Source organism: Sinocyclocheilus anshuiensis, unplaced genomic scaffold (assembly GCF_001515605.1).
Source record: "Sinocyclocheilus anshuiensis isolate Anshui unplaced genomic scaffold, SAMN03320099.WGS_v1.1 scaffold514, whole genome shotgun sequence".
Classification (NCBI taxonomy): Eukaryota; Metazoa; Chordata; class Actinopteri; order Cypriniformes; family Cyprinidae; genus Sinocyclocheilus; species Sinocyclocheilus anshuiensis.
The window spans coordinates 316,776-323,118 of record NW_015542348.1 but is presented as its reverse complement, the minus strand read 5'-3'; positions in this window follow the sequence as shown (position 1 = coordinate 323,118).

The following is a 6,343-nucleotide window of genomic DNA, read 5'->3' as shown; positions in this document are numbered from 1 at the left end:
GGTAGATGCATTACAATCCACATTACAGTCAATGGATGATTAGCTGAATTAGTAATTTGGTAGTTTGTTGTATTTCTGTCGGTAATGATTTGCTCTCGGTCTTTTAAAAGTGATGACAACAAAATATCCACGTTCTTAGAATTAGAATGCCTAATCAAATTACTGTACCCGATCATATCTAATATAAATAACACAAAATTCGCTGTTGTTGACACACTTTGTAGACAAAAAAAAAAATAAATGCCTTCGCAAAAAAGAAGACAGAGACAGAGAGAAAGAGCGAAGGGAGGCTGCTAAAGGCAGTTCAACATTGCAAACATGAATACAAAGCTCCAGCAAGCCAGCAGGTAAATAAATAATCATATAGAATATTTAGCAGTTTGTCACACTTTAATTCTTGTAATTAAGTATATTTCCCATTATAATCACTTGTCTTGATACTAGTAATCTGTAACGCATCATATTTTAATAAAATCATATTAACAGTAGGCCTGTAAAAAAGTAAAAAAAAAAAATGATAGAAATGTTATAAATTAGTTGTTTATTAGTATATAATATAGATTTATGCTGAAAAATATTAAATTCAATGTCTAATATTGGGGAGAGTGTGGTAAGATTAGCCATTTAAATGATCAGAATGTATCTATGACAAAGGGTTCTAAAAATATGGCTTCTAATAAAAAAAGTGTTCCCATGGCTCAGTTTGCCCCGGGTTAGGGGCAGTGGTGGAAAGAGTACCATTATCTTGTTTGTCATAAAGAATGAAGAATATCTTTCATCCAGCAGTTTTCATTTTGACTGCCAACTCTTTCAAATACATTTAAACAGTTGGCGGTTAAAGTTTTCTATGCACAATTTGATTTGACGAAAGTCACTGAGACCTATTACTATCTATCCAATCACGTTGATCGATAAAAATAAAATTAAAATAAGCATGTAACGACCACAGACGGAGGAAAATAGCGGAGTAAAAGTACCGATACATCACTTAAAATGTACTCAAGTAAAAGTAAAAGTACACAATTTTTAAACTACTCAAAAAAGTACAATTACTGATAAAAACAACTTAATTACTGTAACGTGAGTATTTGTAATTCGTTACTTCACACCCCTGGTTAGGGGTAATATTTAACTGTTTGCATTTCTGAAACATGTTGAACAGTAAAGTTGTAGCCTTCCTAAAAACAAACTAAACAAAGAGTTGGAAAGATATATCTGATTATAATGCGATGAAAAGCATTTTCTCGTTCTTATCAGAGAAGGATTTGGTGCACTTGTACACTGTCCCTATCAAATAAACTACAAAATATAAACTAAACCAGTAATATCACTGTCACGGTTCTTTGTAGAATGAACTCAGTAGATGAACTTTGTAGATGAAAGTAAAAGTCTTTAATATTATCCACACAAGGTAATCCACAACAGGAAGGCTTAAGAAACACGTACACGTTGACAAGACCGGACAAAGAAACACTGAACTGAATACAACTTATATGGGGAGGATAATTGACAAGACACACCTGAACATAATGACACAATCAAGGGGAGACAGAAACTAGGTCAATGGAACATGAGGGATCAAATGAAAACAAACACAATAGTTAATAACTGTGACAATCACATTAAAATTCCAATTTATAATTCAGATATTTAACTTAACTAGAGTGCCTTATGATGGGGTAAGTTAAAATGCTGACTCAATTTACCCCACAGCATTTGGCTTACTTTGCCCCATAGCTGCCATATGGAAAAAATAGCTACTGTTGCTTACCAGTTCAGGCTAATATTTAGCTAAATGATTTGCATGGTTTTATATGTTGTTAAATCCCCTATATGTATCATAAATATTTTTAGACCTGGATCAATTTGCTTTGTTGTAACAACCATATGTTATGCTAAAATTTTAGTTTTTAAAGTAAATGGGTGCCTTCCATTCCCCCCATATGTTTATCCTTTTCACAGTCTGGCAGAAATGATGGGTGGTTCCAAAATACATGGTCACATGACAGTAAAAGTGTATTGTTGCCAAGAAACAGGGGGTGGGTCAACTTACCCACTGGCTCAACTTACCTCACTCTCCCCTACTTCCATTGAAGATGAGGCAGAAGCAGGCTCAGAGAGTGAGGGAGAGCCCATTATTATCAAAACATCTAAAGTAAAGTCTGAAATTATTACAGAGTGTGCTGTCTTCTCTTTTAATTGTATATTCGTAACAACTGGATCATTTGTATTAACAAGAACCAAGCCCCAAGTGCCCCTTTTTTGGTTTGGGCCACTGCCCCTCAAAATGTCTGTGCACGGCCCTGCCTCAAATGAATATCTCGTGGCCACGACAAAATTAAGTGAACCGTCCATGTCACCTCTCGGGCACCGTATTTGTAATTGAGGATATTATGTCGTGGCCACGACAAAACTAAGTGAACCGACATGTCACCGTATGTAGTACTACACTTACTGAAATCTATCTACTGTTGATGACGTCACCATGTACGGGTAGCACACTCATACAAAATACATGACATCCTTTCTCTTAAGTTTAGAACTATCCAGCTTTTAAGTATTATTGCTCAACAGCAATCTATAAACATTTTTTTTTTTTTACCAATTATAAAAAAAACAAACAAAAAAAAACAGGTTAGTGCAATAAAGATTCGTAGTGTCAAACACTGTTTAGTCTCTGTACCTTAAGGGCATATTCACTTGTCTACCTGACCTGGTAATGTATCCATGTGACTGAGACTCAGGTAATTCAGTGTTTTGTGTTTCTTTGTCCATTGTAGATGATTTATTGTCAGTGACATGTGAGTCCATCACACTATTAGTGTCATTGACTGTGTTGTCTGTTGCTGTTGTGAAACTTTTCTCTCCAGTCTTGAGAATATGTTTTCTGTTCCTCCTGTATGTCCTTCCATCTGGAGTTTGTATGATGAAGGATCTTGGTTGTTCATGTTTTTTGATGATTACTGCAGGTTGCCAGACATCTCCTCATTGTACTCTCACACTTTCTCCTATGTGAAGATCTAGAAGCAGTCTTGTTTGTCTGTCAAAGTAAGCCTTTTGCATGTCCTGTCTTTGTTTCAGATTGTCTTGGATCTGTATGTTGTTTTCGGGTGACAATAAGGTGACTGAGGTAGGTGTCTTGGATTTCAACCGACATCCCATTAGTAACTGTGCCGGCGAGTACCCAATGCCATCCAATGGTGTATCTCAGTATTCCAACAAAGCAATGTAAGGGTCACTTTTGCCACTCTGAGCTTTCTTTTAACAGGTCTTTTATGGTTTGGACTGCTCGTTCAGCTTGTCCGTTCGACTGTGCGTGTCCTGGGCTGGACGTCACATGTTCAAATTCCCATGCTTTTGCAAAGTTACTGAACATTGAGAAACAAACTCTTCAATTTGGGTTGACATGTTCAGCCAATACAGAACATCCGTGGCTCTTTCTTTACATTTCACAACTCCTAGATGTGATTCATGAATTATCATCAGCATTTCTTGTCTCAATTGGCTTGGAACAATGAGCTTTGCCGATTTGAAAAGAAGTCCTGATGTGAAGTTTATTTCTTCTTTGAATGTCCAGTACGTCTGAATCTGTTTTGAAACCTCACTCCTTTCTTTAGGCCATCCATCCATGGTCATTTTGCACAGTAGTTGCATTTCTTGGTCAAAAACTGTTGCCTTGCGAAAAACAGTCAGCTTTTCCTCAGTTTAAATACAAATTTGCAGCTCTGCTAAGCTGTGGAAACTTCTTTCCTCCACAAAGTAAGCAAAAGAGACAATGAATTTATAATTCATATTATTAGATTTTTTAATTATTACTTGGGTTTGTATAAACATACCCAGTCACAAAAAATATTAAAACTATCCCATGACTTTATATCACTTTTTTCTTTTAGGATTGTGAAGGGCTCACATACTGTCCATTTTTGCTTTTGTCTTTTCTCTTTTTAGTTTAAGAGAACATGTAAGTGTGACCAGCTCTATTCAGGTAAGGATACTCTCCTCTTCTTCACTAAGTAACAAAGATATTGAATGTATGGTCCTTTTTTTTTTGTATTACTAGAGTTTATGCATAAAGCTACAACCTCATCATCTGCAGAGCAAAATCGCCACTTAATCACACCAAAATGATGGACTTAAAGACATCATACTGATTGGATTGTGATTGCTTCACTGAAACTTGGTTTTCATCGCATCTATTTTTTGTTCTTATTTTGTGTTTTACTTCTTTATGTATTTATTCATGTTCAATGTCAATTGTCATTAATTAATGTATTCAGCTAATGACTGTTGTTAAGAGCACTGACAATTTTGTGTCAATAAAAACGTACTTATTTCACACAACATGCTGTTTCAGATGCTGTCACATCCTACAACCTCGTCATCTGCAGAGAGAAACTGCCAATCAATCACACCAAAATACAGATAATGATTAACTTAGAGGTATCATAGAGGGATGTGAAGATATTTCACTGGAGCTTGCTCTTCATTTCATTATTTTATGTTCTATTTTGTTTTACTTCTTTAAGCATTTATTTATGTTCAATGTCCATTGTCAAACATTGACACATTGTTTTTGATGATGATGATGTTGTTGTTGATTTTATGTAAAACCCTAATAGACACTTCAAGATATTATAAGACCAGACAGATAGAGGGGTAAAAAACAATTAATAAATAATATATACAAATAATACTAATATTAAATTATATTAACATGCTAATATTAATGAAAAACTATCATTAAAAAGGTTATTTATAACACCATTAAGGTCCTATATAGCGTTTTCAAAGCATGGTTCTATATGGAATCCTATATAAAAGGTTCTATTTAGCACTAAAAAGGGTTCTGCTATTGTTACAAGTCGAAGAACCCTTTTCTGGTACTGTTTAGAACCATTTTTCCTTAAGAGTGTATGGCAAGCAGCTCTTTTTCAATTTGCGCATATTTCTTTTGAGTATCCATTAGCGCACATGATCCATAAGCCACTGGCTATTTATCTTGCAGCATGACAGCTCCGATCCCTTCTGACCTGTATCTGAGGAAAAACACTCAGAAGCGTGGGTTCGAATCCCACTTCTGACACCATGTTATATCTTTATATATAATAATGAGACGACACGGACACCAGGGCTGTAACCAGGAGGTTCAGACTCTTTACTGAAATCCACAAAATACATGACATAGTCTAATGAGACACAGCCCTGGTGTGCAGTCTGATGTCTTTCATCACACTTTCTGTTCATTCAAATGAGGCAGGACTACATCAAGAAAAACAACAGTACTTGAACTGACTATTAATTTTGCCCATATTCATTATCAAAATATTTATTGAGACCATTGCCATTCTTTTTTATTTTCCACTATCCCCTTCATTTTATTCCTAATATTCATTTTATTCCTCCATATTTATTCTCATTGTAATTAATTATAAACATCCAAGAAAAGTATGATTGTATAGCATTGTAATCTCAGAGGCAAATGACTTAAACACTGTAATTTATAAAGTTGTTTACTTTTTGCAGAAATAAACTAGCAAATAATCTGTATTTTTAAATTGAAATATTTTGGGCTGTTTATGAAATAAATAGCAGGCTATTCTACAAACAATAACTTAACTTGTGTATGTTTGTGTGTGTGTGTTAACATCTGTCATACTTTTTAACTGTTTAAAAATGATTAACCCTTTCATGCATGGTGTTCATTGCAGTGAACAGATGTTTGGAAGCCATTTTGAACCATTTAGGTTGTTGTACCATCTCCCAACCACGAGTGGTGAACCCCCAAAGCACTGTCTATGATTCCATTTAATTATTGTATTTGTATCTATTTTTTGTTTTGAGATATCGCATATATTCAAAAAGGCAGAGAGAAGAGGAGATGCACCAATTACCTCAGGAATAAGTGTTAAATCCTTTTATTCTCAGAAAACCAGACAGGTACAAAAAAATATCTTTCAGCTAGGATGTCAGAAATATTTTTATCCAGATTTTAACAATATTTTTCTTGTAAAAAACAATATTTTTTTTCTGTGACAGAAAAATATACAGTATATATATATACACACACACACATACACACACACACACACACACACACACACACACACACACAAAGAAAGACAAGTAGATAGAATAGAAAAAATATAAAGCTAGTGTTTTTTTTAATAAAAAAAGAAGATAAATAGATAAAGTAGAATTAAAATAGAATAGAAAGTGCTAGAGTTAGAGGGTCAAATAAAGATGGAACAGATGTGTTTTTAGTCGTTTTTTGAAGATGGCTAAGGACTCAGCTGCTCGGATTGAGTTGGGCAGGTCATTCCACCAGGAGGGAACAGTTAATGAA